The sequence below is a fragment of the Cynocephalus volans genome, chromosome 6 (assembly GCF_027409185.1).
Source record: "Cynocephalus volans isolate mCynVol1 chromosome 6, mCynVol1.pri, whole genome shotgun sequence".
NCBI classification, from domain to species: domain Eukaryota; kingdom Metazoa; phylum Chordata; class Mammalia; order Dermoptera; family Cynocephalidae; genus Cynocephalus; species Cynocephalus volans.
The window spans coordinates 3,011,696-3,029,449 of record NC_084465.1 but is presented as its reverse complement, the minus strand read 5'-3'; positions in this window follow the sequence as shown (position 1 = coordinate 3,029,449).

Sequence of the window (17,754 nt, the reverse complement as noted above, 5' to 3'; positions counted from 1 at the left end):
CGGCTGTGGACAGATGTGCAGTCCAGGACAGAGGGGCAGCTCTGGACAGATGTGCAGTCCAGGACAGAGGGGCAGCTCTGGATAGACAAGCAGCTCTGGACAGACAGGCAGGTCTGAACATTTCTGCACAAAGTGTTGGCAAGTCCATGAGCAGCAGCAGGTGCGTGAGGGGAGGATGGGAGACTTAGAGTTTCATACATTTTCTGCAACTTCCTCGTAGATGGTCTCCCTGATTTACCCAAAAATGCTGCTGTCGTCTTTCCAAAAGCTTGGGCAAGGAATGGCCTTTTGAACAGAGATTTTGTGCATTTCAGTTTGTTTTGGAACTGCACCTGAAGTGGCCGTTCCACATCACAGGACAGCCTTGCGCAAGAGTGCGCATGCAGGTTTCCCCTCCCACTCACCTCCAGGAAAAAGCTGTGGGTTTTTTGTTGTGTTTTTTCTTTTCAGGGGGTGGAGAAGTCTTTAGACACATTTACAAGTTTTCTTTTTGCTAGAAAATGGAAATAATTTCCCTGGACAAGTTTCCTTTTTGCCTCAGCTGTCAAGACACCCAACGCCCGCCCAGCTGGAAACTCAGCTCAAGCCGTGTCCCTGCAGTGTGGGGTCCTGTCTTCTGTTTTCTGGAGGTCCGTTGGTCTGTCCTCCGCCAGTGGAGCATGCAGGGCAGAGTTACTGGGCTCGCAGGATGGGTTCCCCTTCATCTCTCACAGGGAGATGCTTGCTTCAAGCCTCTCTCTGACATTCTCATCGCAAACCTACACAGGTTTCCTCAGCATTTATCTGACTCGACAGAAGTAGACAATCCTTTGTGAATATGAAACTGGCCCGGTGCGTTTCAGCTTTACGGTGCAGTGTTTTTTTAATGGCAGGATCCAAGGCTGAGATATTTAAATCCCATGCAAATAATTATGGCAAATGTATGAATCAGAAGAATGCGCTTGAGGTGGGCTGGCCTCCCCTCTCAATATCGCCTTTTATTTGAAAACAGGCAAACAGAAAAGGAATTATATCTATTTGCTTTTTTTCTGTTGAATATTTTAATGGTTTGTTCTGTCTGAGAAAACCTGATGTTTAGCTAAAGTTGACAGAAACCACAAGGGGACATGTCAAAACAAGCTGGAGAAAGTTACTTTTGATGTGTTTTATTGAGATATCCGAGGTACTTTCCAATTATTTTATGCCAAGAAAGGTAGTTCTTCACAAAAAGTGATTTCTTTTGAAAACCACAAGTGTAACTTGTCAAGCCTTAAATATCATTTAGATCTATCAGAGGGAAGTTCTAAAGCCGCTGCCTGCTCCTGGCAGGGAGAAGAAAGCAGACCTGATGGGACTGCGGACGCGGTAGAGCGCGCACATCCGTCTCCCACTGCTGCCCGCACACTTGGCGCGGATGCAGGGCGTGTGGCTTCCTCAGTGTCTCCTAAGGGATTTGCACCATAACCAGCCCTGCGCCCTGAAGGAGGAGCCAGAGCTTTGACCTGCTGGAGCCCCACTGGCTCTCCCAGCTCTGAGATACAAGGCGTGCCCCGTGGGCATCCTCTGCTCCGGGCTGCACGCAGGCCATGGTGCTGGAAGGCCCCTGCTGGCTCTGGCCAGCCCTGGGTGCCAGTACTGGTTCACAAGTCCCCAAGCCTCCCTGAGCCCAGATCTCCTCAAAACGAGGAACGAGCAGATCTCACTTGCAGGGCTGAGCCAACACCTGTGGAGTGCTCGGCCTGAGCTGCTACGTGGGAGCCCCCCTTGATGGACATGCACCCCTCTCCCCAGCTTTGATGAGGAAAGGCCCAGGGGGAGCCCGCTCTACTCCCAGCCCCCCTCTGCCAGGGCCAGGATGCAGAGCCCAGCTGTGCACACGCACACAGAACTCGCCGCTCCCCTCCATAGTGGGGCGAGAGGTCAGAATCCTTTGTAGACACAGGAACTGCACACACGTGAAATACATACTTTTCTAGGCACCAGATTTTTCAAAAGGTGACTTAAAAAACAGTTCACAAATACAAAGACAATGGGGAAGGGAGGTACTTTTAGATTAGACAAAAACCACATGAAAGACGCCACGGAAGAGGAGCAAGGTTTGAACTTGACTCTGCAGTGGGTAGGGTGGGGGGGCCGGATCCCAGGGCGGCCAGGAGGGGCCTGGGTGTGGAACTGTGGGGCGGTGGCTCCCAGGGGCCGGGAAGCCACTGCGTCCCCCTGCCTGGCCATGTGCCCCCCCCCGGGTATCGGAAGACCATCTTCTCCATCGCACAGACGGCTGGAGCTGTGTGGGGCCTCTGAAGGCTGTGCTGGAAACCCTTGGCATGAGGTCACAGGGGCACGTCCGTCTCCTTCCCCTCAGGACCCTTGCCATTGAGACTTCTCTGTGGCCCCCTGAACTTAACCACTCAGTGTTCTTTAAAAAAGAGGAGGAAGACACCAAACACAGGGAAGCGGATCTTTCCTAAGCAAGCGTTTTGTTAGGGCGCAGCCCCCCACTGAGGAGCACAACGGTCCTCTTGCAGCTGGACAAATGGCACTAGGGAGCACACCCGGGCAGATGCACCAGAGCCTGCACTGAGCCTGACGGTCAACCTTTTGTGGAGGTCACGGAGGGGACCCAGCTCACCCGGGAGCAGTGGGATTTTGCACATTTTGACTCAGATTGTGTGAACATTTGCGGGTGCCTTGTTTTCTGGGTCTGGCTCCACCTTCAGCAGCACCTCCTTCTGGCTGAGTGGGAGACACAGGTGCACTTGCCAGGGTGGGGTGTCTGCCCCTCCTGTGTAAACGTCCAGTGCCCTCTTGTCGCCTCCTCCCCACTTTTGTGCCCCCACGAGGATCAGGAGAGGCCACTGGTCCACGGGCTGTCCTGGGTCCCCAGGGTGGGCTTGGGCTCAGGCCCTCGGCTGCTGAGGCTGAGACTGGGGCTCGGCCACCTCCACGCTTCCTCCCCCGGCCACCCTCTGCCTCGGGACAGACTTCGAGCTCAGCTCCCCAGTCGGGCTGTGCTGCACATGGCTGACTGACATGATGTGGGAAAGGGTCCTTCTGACGCCCTCGACGGCAGGGACGCAGCACTCTTCAAGGCCCAGGGGCGAGTGGCCTGGGGCTCCTGGGGGGCTCGTGTGCTGTGAACACAAACCAGGGCCGCAGGGAGAGGACGCTGGATGGTACCAGGTGTGGCAGCTGGGGGACAGTGGGGGCCGTGACCATGGGAGCCCCAGGCCAGTGAGGAGTCAGGACCAGGACACTGGGCCTGGGGCAAGTTGGATGCCTTTAAAAGTGGGCTGTACGAGGTTTGTTTTTCTGTCTTTTGTCATTATCAGCTGGGCTTTGGTCCCCAGGGACTTTCCTCCTGGGAAAGAATGAGAACAACGAGCGGGGAGGTGGAGAATGGGTTTCCATGGCGCCTGCACTGTGGGAGCGGGGGATGCCCGGGTCATCGAGGAAGGGTCCGTAGTGGGGAGGTGAGGCTGCCTGGGTCTGCGTCTGGGCACGGCTGTCACTTGCAGGTTCGGCTACACATGCAAGTGCTCTGTGCCACCGTGTCCACGTCAGTCCAAGAAGAAGAGTGAGGCGTTTGGGATCGCTGCCTGCAAGCAAGCTGGCGCTGCCCTGCGCTTTTTACCCGCTTCTGTTCCATGATTTCCTTAGCATGGAGCTTCTTCACGAGCCTATCCTTCCTAGTGTGGGTCCTCAGGGCAGGGCATTCCCAGGGCCTCCGGGCCTCGTGTGCAGGTCCCCGCCCGGTGCCCGGCCCCGCTGGTGCGGTCCTCTGCCTCATCCAGGGCCGGCGCCTCGTCCCGGGCCAGCTGTTCCCGCTCTTCTCCTGCGACCTGCTCTCGCTCGGGGGCTCCCTGCAGGGCTCCTCTGCTCCCCTTTACATCGGTAACAGCCAAGTCCACGAGCGCAGCCTGAGCGCTCTGCTGAGTGCCAGGCCCTGCTCACGAATGCCATCAGGTGACGTGCTGGGGACCCGCCTTCCTAAGCTCGTGCTGTCCACCGAGCTGAGCGCAGGAAGCGTGGGGCCAACCCTGCCCTCGGCCCTTCCTCTCCACTCCTCTCTGGCTGCTTCTAAACTCGAAGGCGTTGTGCCTCCAGAGCCTCCCATGCCGTCCCCACCTGGGTTCCCACTGACTTGCTGGGGACATTGCCACAGCCTCAACTCCCTGCCGCCGTCCCCCAGGGCACTGATGCTGAGGCCGTGCCTCAAAACAGCCCCTCTCTCCTCTTCCCCCACCCAGCAGGGCTGAGCCTGCGCCTGGCACATCACCACACGTAACAGTGAGGACCAATCACACGTAACAGTGACCAGCCAGCTTCGATGGGACGTGCAGCCTGAGGCCGGAGCCTTTGGAGGAGCATCAGGGCCCCCCGAGGCTGCGGCAGGCGCTGGTGAGGGTTGCTCTCCAGCGAGAGGACTCCTTGGATAAGGTGACGCATGTGCTGCCGAAGTTCACGTCACTCTTCACGACAGGGCCTCCCGAGATGTCTACATGTCATGGTGCACATGAAAGTGAAATCTTTGTGAGACAAGATGGAGTCAATGGCAGGGTCCCTGGAGATGACCTGCCAGAGTTTGGCTGCACCAGGCACAGCCCTGACCCGCTGTCCCTGCACCCCTGGGATGCGCTCATTTATACAGGCGGTCCTCACCATGTCTCGCAGCATAGGGTCTTACAGGGAATGACTTGTGGAGGGGACAACCTGGCAAAATCTCACATTTAGACAAATTAGGCGTATTGGCTGTGACAGTAAGGCTGGAGAGAGTCAGACCTACACTTATGATCTTGGTCCCAGCTCAGCAGAGATTGGCCGGGGGACTTGGACCAGCCCCTGCCACCTCTGGGTCCCGGGTTCCCCTGTGGGATGGGGGGTGGGTGCAGTGGCCTCTCAGCCTCCACTCCAGCCTTCTCTTCTTCCTTGATCTCTGTCTGTCTGTGTTTCTGTGGGTCCACCTGGAGACAGTCTGTCCCTCTCACGCTTCCGGGAAAATTGGGGGCACACGCCGTTTCCTGTGGTTGCCAGTGTCCTCGCCTCCCCTCTGTCACCCACTTCTTTGTAGCTTCAGCCTCTTGCTGCTGCCCGTGGTTTGCAGCCGAGGAGCCGTGCAGCTGGCTGGTTCCTGAAGCTTGGCTTCTGAACACTTCCAGTTAGGGCTGTGATGATGGGATTAAGGGCGCTCTCTCTTCTTTCACACAATCATTCATTAAAATGCTTTTCTGCCTAAATTGCACCATGCGTTTTGCCAAGCACTGCTCTCACCTGGCCTCCTGGCATGTGCAGCTCAGCTGCGCTGCTCCAAGGCTGCTCCACAGGTGGGCAGGGGCTTCCTCATGAATGTCCCGGCCCCCTGGTGCTGCCTGGGCCTACCCAGGCCTTCTCTTGGGAAGAACAAACCCAGAGGCCCGTTCCCCGTGTTTACATGGGCGTGTGCTGTGTGTGTCTTGTGAGTGCGTGGGGCTGAGTCAGGAGCTCACCGATTAAAATTTATGCAGCCAGCACGGGGTCAGGTGAGGCATGGGGCACCAGCAGCCCAGTCGGGAAGTTAAACAAGGAAGTGGGTCAAGTTGGGACCTGACAGCACTGCTGGCACTCTGGCTGCAGGCAGTGGCCCATCTCTGGGAACAATTGCATGGCAGAGTCACCATGGTGGTGGAGGGGTCGGGGAGTTCTGTCCCAGGCCAAGAGGTAAGTAGTGGGAGCCTGGAGCCTTGTTCTCCTGCAGCTCTGGTTGGCCAGGTACTCGCTGGTAGTGGGTGGCTATGCGGTAGAGGGTGTCATTCCACAAGTCCACCCTGGAGCCATCAAAGGCCTGAGTGCCACTGAGCCCCGGGGAGCCCATGGGGGAGTCTGCTGCTGATGGCTCAGTAGGGATATTTTTCTTACCCCGGTGCTTTCCCCATTAGTTGGTGTCAGCACTGTGCCATGGGGACAGGGTTTGGGGGGAGCACAGCCGCTCCACCCCAGCCCAGCCTACACTGCCCTCCACCGTGTCCCTGGCGTGTGATTAGACGGCCATGGCTCCACGCTCATGTCAACGCCTTTCTTCTCTGCCCACCCTGCAGGGAAGCTGCTGTCACCCCACAGCATGGGAAGGGCAGGTCTGCGAGAGTGCTGGGTGCCCATTCCACCTGCCCAGCACACCAGGCTCAGCCTGGGAGCCAACACTTTGGGGACGTTGGGATAGAATGATTGTATTTTGTATGTAAGAGTGACATGAGTTTTGGGGGTCCAGGGGTGGAATGATGGAGTTTGGATGTGTTGTCCCCTCCAAAACTCATGTGGAAATTTGATCCCCAATGTGGCAGTGTTGGAAACTGATTGAGTCATGGGGGCGGATCCCTCATGAATGGATTAATGCTCTCCCTGGGGGAGGGGGGATTAATGAGTGAGTTCTCACTCTATTAGTTCCCACAAGAACTGATTGTTTAAAGGACCCTGGCACCTCCTCTCTCTCTCTCTCTCTCTCTTTCTCTCTCTCTCTCTCTCTCTCTCTCTCTCTCTCGCTTCCTCTCGCCATGTGACCTGCTTGTACCCACCAGCTGCCTGCCACTTTGCGCCATGAGTAGAAGCAGCCTGAGGCCCACGCCAGATGCATCTGTCCCAGAATCTAAGCCAAATAAAACTCTTTCCTTTATAAATTACCCAGTCTCAGGTATTTCTGTTATAGCAACACAAAAAGGACTAAAACAGAAAATTGGTACCAGAGAGCCAGCCATGTCATTGCCCATATCAAGAGTCGGTTCCTTTTGACCCCTGAGCAGAGCTCCGTGGTGCAGATCTACTGCGGTTTCTCAACCATCACCTGCTGAAGGATGTCGGCTTGTTTCCAGTTTTGGACTCCTGCAAATACAGCCGCTGCGAACACTGGTGCACAGGGTTTAAGTGAACCACATTCATACATTTTTAAGGAGTGTAAAATGCTAAATAAATTCCTAAATAAATCATGGTCGATGCAGTAATGCACACTGGCTGAATCCTGTTGCACAGAGATGAAGGTCATGGGCTTTGGAATCCAGAAGATCTGGGCTGGATTCTCTGGGCCTCAGCTCTGCTACTTTCTAGTTGAGTGATCTTAGACAAGTGGATTAACTGCACCAGGCCTTGGTTTCTTCATCTGTAGGAGGGAGTAGTAATGATAGATTTTGCAGGCTGCTCGTTAAGATTAATGAGCTCACAGGGGTCAAGCACCAGCACTGTGCCTGGCACACAGGAGGCCATCGACAAGTGGCACTACTATCATTGTTATAACCACCTGGGATGTAGGCAGGGACACCTCCCACCTGCTCTTGGGTATTTCCTGATCGCTCCTGCTCCCTGCAATGGAACAGCCCTCCCTACCCTCCTTACAGGAGACCTCCTGGTAAAGATTCCAGCACCTATAAAACATGTTCTTACTCATTTTATGGACATCCTTATCAAAAAGCACCAGCCACTCCACTCTACCTTCGTAAGCAGGATTACTTCCTTTTTCTTCCTAAAGCAAAGACACCTCCCTGCCAAAATAGGGGCATTTTTTATGGTTCATTGGAACCTAAATGTATCATTTAGATTTATATGAAACACGCCCAGTGCCAAACCCTTGGGGAACATGCACCAAACCAGGAGGGACATGATTAACCAGCAAAACCCTTCCCAGACCTCAGCACCCAGTCTGCTCGCCCCCACACATGGGGAGAGAAGGGGCCACTAGGAAGAGCCCCCAGAGGAAGGGCTGGGTTCTGCTGCAGGGACTCTGGGCTGCAAGGCTCCTGAGGCTGTGAGGAGGCCATGTAGGGTGAGCGGGGATTTCTGGGGAAATCAGGACGCAGCCAGCCAGTTCTGCAGAGACCTGGCTCCCTGGGAAGGGAGGCGGGGACGTGTCTGCAGATGAGTCTTGGGCACTTTGCAGGGACCATGAGCGCTGATGGCTGTGAGCAGTGCTTTCTCATCACGTCTGAGGCTCAGGCAGTGACTGTCTGAGGCCAGGCTGGTCATGCAGCTCCTCTTTAAAAAGGTACCCAAAAACAAAAATGCCAATCGACCAAGCTGCGCTTTTTGTCTCAATGAATGAATTTGCCAGGAAACTGGAAGAAGCTGGGGTGTCTTCAGGCTGCCCATTTGTACTTTTCAATCTTAGGGTCTTTTTTACAGTCATTTTGGCAAAATGCAACAGCAGCCAGCTTTGAGTGCAATAGCAGAAGGAGGGAGGGAAGACAGGGCAGACAGACTTCTGTCCCCAGCACAGCCCAGCCGCTCTGAAAGCAGGGGCTGGAGGGGGGAGCGTGCCCAGTTCAGTGCGTGTGTGTGGAGTGAGGCTTGTAATGCAAACAGACAGAGGTGCTGGGATGGGAAATGTGCTCTCTGAGGCGCACACCCCGGCCCCAGTCCTCAGCAGAGACCGGGTGCCGGGTAATGGTTCTGGAAATTGCTCATTTATCTTTATCAACTGTGCTTAGGGAAGGCAGTGAAATGGTTCCTTTCACACCTTAGACAGAGCCTCCAGCAGAGCCAGAGCTGAACTGACTCCTGTCTGACACACGGGGAACCCAGGGGTCCTTACCTGAAGCCCTTCATTTGCAGAAGGAGGGTCTGAGGTTAAGGGGCTCACCCACAGCACACAGCTTCGCGCAGAATTGGGCTTTTTTACACCCCCCAATCCCCACTTCTTCTCATAACCTCACTGTGCTGCCTTCAGTCTTCACACCCGTTACATTTTTTGGAAATTAGCATCAAACTTATCTTTAGCTGCGTAGAGGTAAGAAACACTAAGGGACCCTGTGCGCTGACCTACAGTAGCCATGAGACTGCTGTTGTTACGGACTTTTCAGCATTTCCAGGATGAAAACGTTGCACTTAACCAAAGCAGTGTTTGAATTATTTATGCAAATGCCTCAGCAAATGCTAAATCGCCCCCCTCCCCCGCTCGGGGAGCCAGAACACAGCTTCGCACCAGCACATGAGCCCCGCGAAGCCTGCAGAGGAGGCCGGTGAGCATGAGCACGACTGCACAGCTGGGGCTTCCAGAGCCCTTCCTAGGGTCCTGTGTCTCGGCGGGACACACAGCTCCAGCAGAGGTCATCTGTGTTTCCAGGATGCCTGTCCTCCCAGGGCTGCCTTAGCATATTGTCTGCTCCAAACACGACCACTCATGGCTCCCTCTGTGCCTTGGGGCCCCCATTGCTAAAGGAGGGACCGATGACCTGTTCCTCTAGCCCTCGCACTCAGTGCTCTGGAAAGGACACCCTCAATGCAGGGCGTGAGAAAAGCAGGATGGAGCCTGTGGGTCAGCCCAGGGACCAGTCAGGACAAGGACAACAGAAACTAACCCAATTCTCTGTGCTGTCCTCGCAGAATCCCACAAAGTCTCCGTGGCAACACTGTGAGCAGGTGCCATTGTCTCTGTTTCAAACTGGAGGAAGCTGAGGCACAGAGCAGTGAAATAACTCGCCCAAGTCAGGTGGCCGCTGGTGCTTCACCAGGAGGTGGCGCGGCTCCAGCAGCCGGGAGCTCCTTGTGTCCCTGGCTGGCGGAATGCAGAAGGGGTGCGTCTGTCGTCTGGTGTTGGCTGAGTTTCACGTGGACAGAAACCGTATGTGCCCAGTTCCAGCAACGTCATTTCAGTCTGCTCAAGCCTTGTGGGATGGGGACCTTGGGAACATCCCAGCTCCCGGCCTGTGTTGAGGGTCCAGCCCGAGTGGCCACCCACCCCCACCTGGCCGGCCGGCCCAGAGCTCTTGTGAGCTTCTCTGTGGCAGAAACACAGCCCACTTCGCCGTGTGGCTCACACTCTGCGGGAGCCGTGCCCTGGGCCTCACTCCAAGGCAGTGTCCGTCTATCCAGTATCGATTTCAGGAATAGGCCTCCCAGGTGGAGGAAGGTGGCAAGTTCTGAGGGCGACGGGGCGGATAGTTACGAGGATTATCTGACAAGCCCACGTGTGCTGAGAAGCCTCCAGCAGCTGAGAGTCACACCACCCAGCAGATGGCTGCCCCGGAAAATTCAAGACTGTCAGCTGCCTTAGTCCTTCTTTGTTGCTTGTAACAGAATACCCCAAACTGGGTAACTTATAAAGAAATGGAATTTATTTCTTATAGTTATGGAGGCTGGGAAGTCAAAGGTCCAAGGGGTCCATTTGATGAGGGCCTTGTTCCTGGTGGGGACCCTCTGCAGATCCCAAGGTGGTGCAGGGCATCACAGGTGAGGGGCCGAGTGTGCTCACCTGCTCACTGTGTCTCCTTTCTCCTCCTGTGAAGCCACAGTCCCCCTCCCACGATGAACCCCTTACTCCATTAACCCGTGAATGGATTAATCCACTCATTATGACAGAGCTCTCACGGTCTAGTCACCTCTAAAGGCCCAACCTCTCCACACTGCCACATGGAAGATTAAGTTTCAGCCTGAGTTTTGGGGGGACAAACATTCAAACAGCAGCATCAGCCTGGCTGGGGCCTTAGCATTTCCAGCAATCCCATCGCATGTCCCCGCTCAGTGCACTCTTCCATTCCCAAGCTTCTCTCCCCAACCTTCCAACGCCCCTCCCTCACCTCTCTTGGCAGGTTGCCCACGTCAGAGCTGAAGCCGCGCCCATCGGGCAGGTGCTCCATGATGTCCCAGGCAGCACATCTCTCAGAGTCTTCTGCAACAGAGGTTGGTCTCGTAGTCTCCAAGGCCCGTCCTCCGCTCAGACCTGGGCGCATTCCCTCCCACCTGTCTAATAGCTCCACAGCAGCTGTGCCATCCGGCCTTCCATCCGCTCAGAAGCCTCTCACGCAGTGCACTGGTCCCTCTGCAGATGCTCACTCTCCTTGGAGGTGGGGTCCCCGGGCCCCCTTTTCTTGCTTGGAGGGTGTGTCTTCTACTGACTTAGCACTTTTCAAACACTTTAGCTTCAAGACCCCTTTACATTATGAAAAATTGTTGAGGATACCAAAGAGCTTTCGTTTATTGTATTGGAGATTAAATCTGAAAGATTTTAAAAATAGGTATTAATTCATTTAAAAATAGCAGTAATAAACCCATTATATAACATATTTGTATAGAAATAACTATATTTTCCAAAACAAAAAATACTAGTGAAAAGAGTGGCATTAATTGATATTTTTACAAATGCCTTTAAGGTCTGGCTTCAAAAATAAGACAGCTGAATTCTCAAATTTGCTTCTGTTTGTCTTTTTTTTTTTTTTCTAAACAGCTTTATGAAGCTATTGCTCACATTTTATAAAATTTGGCAATTTCAATTGCACGATTAGTTTTTAGTGTATGCTACTCAGAGTTGCACAATATCACCATAATCAACTTTAGGACATTTTCATCTTCCCCCAAAGAAACTCCATATCGGTTGGCAGTCACCCCTATTTCTTTGCCACCTACCTACCCAGCAGTAACCCCTCATACACTTTCTGTCTCCATAGTTTTCCTTATTTTGGACTTTACATGTAAATGGAATCATGCAATATGTGACCTTTTGTATCTGGCTTCTTTCATTCAGCAGAATGTTTTCAAGGTTCACCCATGTTTCTGTTTATTTCTTATTACTGAATAATATTGTATGAATATACCACATTTTGTTTATTCATTTATCAGTTGGTAGACATCTGGGTTTTTCCCACTTCATAGCAGTATAAATAATGCCGTGATGAAGTTTCATGTATGAGTTTTCATGCGTTTGTAAGTTTTCACTGCTCTTTGTTATTTACTTAGGAGGAGCATTACTGAGTTGTGGGAATTCCATGCTTAACTGTTGAGCTGCTGTGGAAACTGCTTTCCAAAGTGGTAGCACCTTCCACATTCCTACCAGCAGTGTGTGAGGTTGAAATTTTGACACTTCCTTTCAAACACTTGCTATCATCTGCTGTGTTGATTACGGCCATGCTGGTGGGTTTGAAGGGGCACCTCACTGTGATTTTGACTTGTGTTTTCCTAATGGCTAGGACTATGGAACATCCTTGCATGTGATTGTTGGCTATTTGTTGATCTTCTTTGAAGAAATGTCTCTTCAGGTGCTTCATTCATTTTTTGATTGGATCATTTGCCTTTTTATTTTTTTATCATCTGTAGAGAATTCATAAAACAAATGTACCTCACAGGGCCTGGTTTTCCAAAGCCTTGCAGTTTCAAATATTGACCTTGCAAAGGACAGGAAATTTTCCCCAGGCTATTGAGTCTCTGTAGCAAGATAAGAATCATAACACAGCAAGGCTGCTGGTTCAAAGACAGACTGGTTACTAATTGATACGTAAAGTTACTAAAAACCTGCTGGAGGAAAAAGGAATGTCGGCTAAATCAAGCGTTTGTTGCAAATTGCATTACGAAAGGTCACCTTGCCTGACTTACTGAATGTTACCCACTTCTATTGTTAAATTTGTTAAACTGTACTTAGCAAAACCCCACCTATGTCTCTTCGTGTAACTTCCAGGTCTAGAGAATAAATGCAGGAAGAGAACCCCAATTCATGGTTAATTTCCCAAATGGAAGAAATGCCTCATGCTTGAGGAAGTTCTGGGATATTAACCCCTTTCTGGGGCTTCTCACTGCTCAAAAGAGATGGGCTTTGAGTAATCTTTGGTGGCTCCATCACCCAGGGGAAAAAGGGGTGACAAATCCATGGGAGGCAAAGCAACAATCATTGTGTTGTAAGTGTTCTTCATATTCTGTATACCAGTCTGTTAGCAGACATATAATTTGAAAATATTTTCTCCCATTCTGTAGACTGTCTTTTTCATTTTCTTGATGAAATCCTTTGAAACACGAAAGTTTTTAATTTTGATAAAGTATGAATTAGCAATTTTTGTTGTTTGTGTTTTTGGTGCCATAGCTAAGAACATATTTCCTAGTCTAAGGTCATGAAAATTTACTCCTATACTTCCTTCTAAGAGTTTTATAGTTTTAGCTTTTGCAATTATGTCTATGGCCCATTTTGAATTAATTTTTGTATATGGTGTGAGGTAGGGGTCCAACTTCATTCTTTTGCATGTGAATATCTGATTGTCCCAGCACCATTTGTTAAAAAGACCATTTTCCCCTCATATAATTATCTTGGGACCCTTGCTGAAAATAGAATGACCATAGATGTGAGGGTTTATATCTTAACTTGAGTTCAATTTCATTGGTTGATAGGTCTATCCTTATGCCCATGCCATACTCTATGGTATGCAGTAAGTTTTTCTAAAGTTTGCAGTAAGTTTTAAGTCTGGGAATATGAGTTCTCCAACTTATTTCTTTTTAAGATTGATTAGACTATTATGGGCCCCTTGCATTTGTATATAAATGTTAGGATCAGCTTGTCAATTTGTGCAAATAATACATCCAGGATACTTACAGAAATTGTGTTGAATCAGTAGATCAATTTGAGGAGTGTTTCCATTTAACTATATTAAGTTTTTCAACCCATAAACATGAGATGACTTTCCATTTGTTTAGATCTTCTTTACTCTCTTTCAACAGTGTTTTGGTGTTTTAAGAGTACAAGTTTTGTACTTCTTTTGTTAAATTTATTTGTAAGTATTTTATTCTTTTTGATGCTATTATAAATGGATTTTTTTTCTTAATTTCACTTTCTGATTGTTTATTGCTAGCATATAAAAATACAATAGACTTTTTGTATATTGATTTTGTGTTCTATGACTTTTCTAAGCTTGTTTATTAGTTCCAATACTTTTTTTAATGAATTCATTAGGATTTTCTAAATATAAGATCATGTTATTTCTGAAAAGAAATAGTTTTACTTGCTTTCAAATCTGGATGTCTTTTGTTTCTTTTTCTTGCCTAATTGCCCTGGCTGGGACCTCCAGTACAATGTTGAATAGAAGTAGTGAGAATGGACATCTTTGTCTTGTTCCTGATTTTAGGGGAAAAGCATTCAATCTGTCACCATTAAGTATGATGTTAGAAATGGGTGTCTCATAGATGCCCTTTACTGGGCTGAGGAAGTTCCCATTTTATTTCTAGATTTTTGAACATTTCATCATGGAAGGGTGTTAGACTTTGTCATATGTGTTTTCTGCATCTAGAGATATGTGCATGTTTTTTTTTTTCCCTATTAATTTGGTATACAGTCTGTTCTCATATGCTGCATCAACCTTGAATTCCTGGGATAAGTCCCATTTGGTCATGGAGCATAATCCTTTTTATTATATGTTGCTGAATTCTGCTTGCTGGTATTTTGTTGAGGATTTTTATATCTATAATCAGAAGAAATATTGGTCTGAAGTTTTCTTGTGATTTCTTTTCCTGGCTTTGGAATCAGGGTGATATTGGCCACATCTAATAAGTTTTTGGAATAAATTTTGAAATAATATTTTTGAAATAGTTTGTGAATAATTGATATTAATTTCTTCAAAATTATTCAGTAGAATTCACTAGTGAAGTCATCTGGGACTCAGACTTTCTTTGCTGGCAGTTTTAAAATTACTAATTAAATATGTTTACTTTTTGTAGGTTTATGTAGATTTTGTATTTCTTCTTGAGGCAGTTTTGGTGGTTTTTGTCGGTCTAGAACTTTGTTCATTTTACCTAAGTTATCTAATTTCCTGGCAAACAGTTGTTCACAGTACTCAGTTATTACTTCTTATTTCTTTAAGGTTGGTAGTGATGTCCCACTTCCATGCCTGATTTTAGTAATTTGAGTCTTCTGGTAACAGTTTGTCAACTTTGTTGATTTTTTTTCAAAGAACTGACTTGTGGTTTTCTTATTTTTCTGTAGTTTTTCTATTCTCGATTTCATTTATCTCTGATCTAATCTTTATTATTTCCTTTCTTCTGCTTGCTTTAGGTTTAATTTACTCTTTTTTCCCTAGTGTCTTATGATGGAAAGTTAGGTTATGATGTGAGATCTTTCTTCTTTTATCGTATAAATGGTTATAACTATAAATGTACCTACAAGTACTGTTTAAGCTGCAGTCTATACTTTTTGATTTGTTGTGGGGTTTTTTTAAATCTTTTTTTAATCTCAAAGTATTTTCTAATGCCTCTTGGGATTTTTAAATTTACTCACATTATTTAGAAGTATGCTGTCTAATTTTCACATATTTTAAATTTTACCAAATTTCTTTCTGTGCTCTATTTCTAATTTTATTCCACTGATGTTGGGGAACTTACTTTGTACAGTTTACATCCTTTAACACTTATTGAGGCTTGTTTTATGGCCTCACATATTGTCTATTTTGAAGAATATGCCATGTATGTTTAAAAAGAATGTGTATTCTGATGTTGTTGGGTGGAGTGTTCTATAGATATCTGTTAGGTCTAGTTGGCTTACAGTGTTAAAGTCTTCTATTTGCCTGTTGATCTGCCTAGTTGTTCAATTATTAAAAGTGGGGTGCCAAAGTCTCCAACTATAATTGCTGAATTGTCTATTTCTAGTTTTAATTTTGTTAGTTTTTGCCTTGCGCATTTTTGGGCTACATTGTTAGTGCATACAAGTTGACAATTGTTATATCTTTCTGATGGATCGACCATTTATCACTATAAAGTGTTCCTCTTTATGTCTAGTACCATTACATTATTTTGTTGTTGTTGTTTTAAAGTCTATTTGTTCTGATGTTAGTAAAGCCACTCCAGATCTTTTATGGTTGCTGTTTCCATGATTCACCTTTTCCCATCCTTTTAACTTTACATCTATTTGTATCTCAGAATTTGTATGCATCTCCTATAGACAGAATATAGATGAAATACTTAGATCTTTTTTTAAAAATCCAGTTTGATGATCTCTGTCTTTTGACTGGATTGTTAATCTATTCACATTTAGTATTAGTATTGGTATGGTTGCTTTTATGTCTATTATTTTGCTTTTTGTATTCTATATGTCTGGTATATTTTATTTCTTCTCTGTTTGTCCTTTATTGTTTTCCTTTGGACTAAGCAAATATTTTCTAATTCCTACATTTTTTTTACCATATATTTTAAAAATTATTTTCTTAGTAATTGCTCTAGGGCTTACAATGTACATCCTAACTTAGAATCTTCTTCAAGAAGATTATACTAACAATTCAGTGAAATATTGAGATGTTACTCTCACATAGCTATATTCCAAATTTCCCTTTTTATGTGCTATCATTGCTATACATATTACATCTACATATGTTACAGATCCAACAATACACTTTTTTAATTATTATTTTAGAGTTCTGGTCAAGATGGCAGAGTAGATGGTTCCTAGCATCACTCTCTCCCACAAATCAACCAATTTGCAAGTATTAAAAAGCAACATCAGGAGGTCCAAGAGCCATGCTGGAACAGGCAGGAGCTGTGTGCTACAAGACTCCCAGCTCAGGCAAGTTCCCACCACCCATTTGGCCCACATGCCCTGAGTCAGACACACTGGAAAAGGCAGGCACCATGGACCTCCAGCTCATTTCAGTCCCCACCACTTAGAGAGACCAAAGAGCCACCAGGCCCACCTACCCCAAGTCAGCCATGCCAGAAAAGGCAGGTGCTGTAGGACCTCCAGCCCAGGTCCGTCCCCACTGCCCAGAGAGGCCTGAGAGCCACTGGGCCCACATGCCTTCAACCAGCCATGCCAGAACAGGCAGGCTCTGTGGGACCCCCCAGCCCAGGCTAGTTCCTGCTGCCCAGAATTGGTAGTCCCTTAAGGATCCAAACCAGACATCAGGGTGGAATGAGTAGATTGCGATACCCCCTGCCACAATGACTAAACACCAAAGGAAAGATACCAGAAATATGAAAAAAATCAAGAAAGTACATCACCACCAAAGGACAATAATAACTTTCAAGCTCTAGATCCTATAGAACAGGAAGTCCTTGAAATGACTGACAAGGAATTTAGAGCAACAATTCTAAGTAAACTAAATGAAATTCAAGAAAACTCAGACAACACAATGAAATGAGAAAAAATATACAGGATCTGAGAGAAGAAAGGTACAAAGAAATCAATGCCCTGAAAAAAGAATGTGCCGAAACCTCCCTCCCTCCCTCCTCCCTCTCCCCCCTCCCACCGAACAATGTCCTTTCTGTTTGCTTGTCATGTCAACTTCAAGGAATTGTAATTGTTATGTCTTCTTCTCCCCCCTGGTTTTTTTTTTGTGTGTGTATGTGTGAATTTATTTATTTATTTTTATCTCCCACCAATAAGTGAGAACATGTGGTATTTCTCTTTCTGTGCCTGACTTGTCTCACTTAATATAATTCTCTCTAGGTCCATCCATGTTGTTGCAAATGGCAGCATTTCATTCTTTTTTATAGCTGAGTAGTATTCCACTGTGTAGATATACCACATTTTCCATAATGGGCCACAATAATCAACCACATTGTATATCGAGAATTAAAAAAATCAAAAGAGAAGAAAAAAAGAAAAAAGAAAGAAAAAAGAATGTAGCACAGTTTGTGGAGCTGAAGGATTCATTCAACCAAATAAAAAACACAACAGAGAGTCTAACCAGCAGGATATAACAAACAGAAGAGAGAATTTCTGACCTTGAAGACAGGCTGTTTGAGTTAACACAAGCAGACCAGAAAAAAGAATTTAAAAAATTGAAGAAAATCTAAGAGAGATAACAGACAACTTTAAGCACTCAAATATCCAAATCATAGGTATTCCAGAAGGGGAGGGAAAAGGAAATGGCATTGAAAACATATTCAACAAAATAACAGCAGAAAACTTCCCAGGTGTAGGAAAAATCACAGATCTTCACATTCAGGAGGCCCAAAGATCTGCAAACATATCCAACCCAAAAAGGTCTTCTCCAAGACATGTTATAGTCAAACTGGCAAAGCTCAAAGACAAAGAGAGAATCTTAAAAGCTGCAAGAGAGAAGCAGCAAGTCACCTATA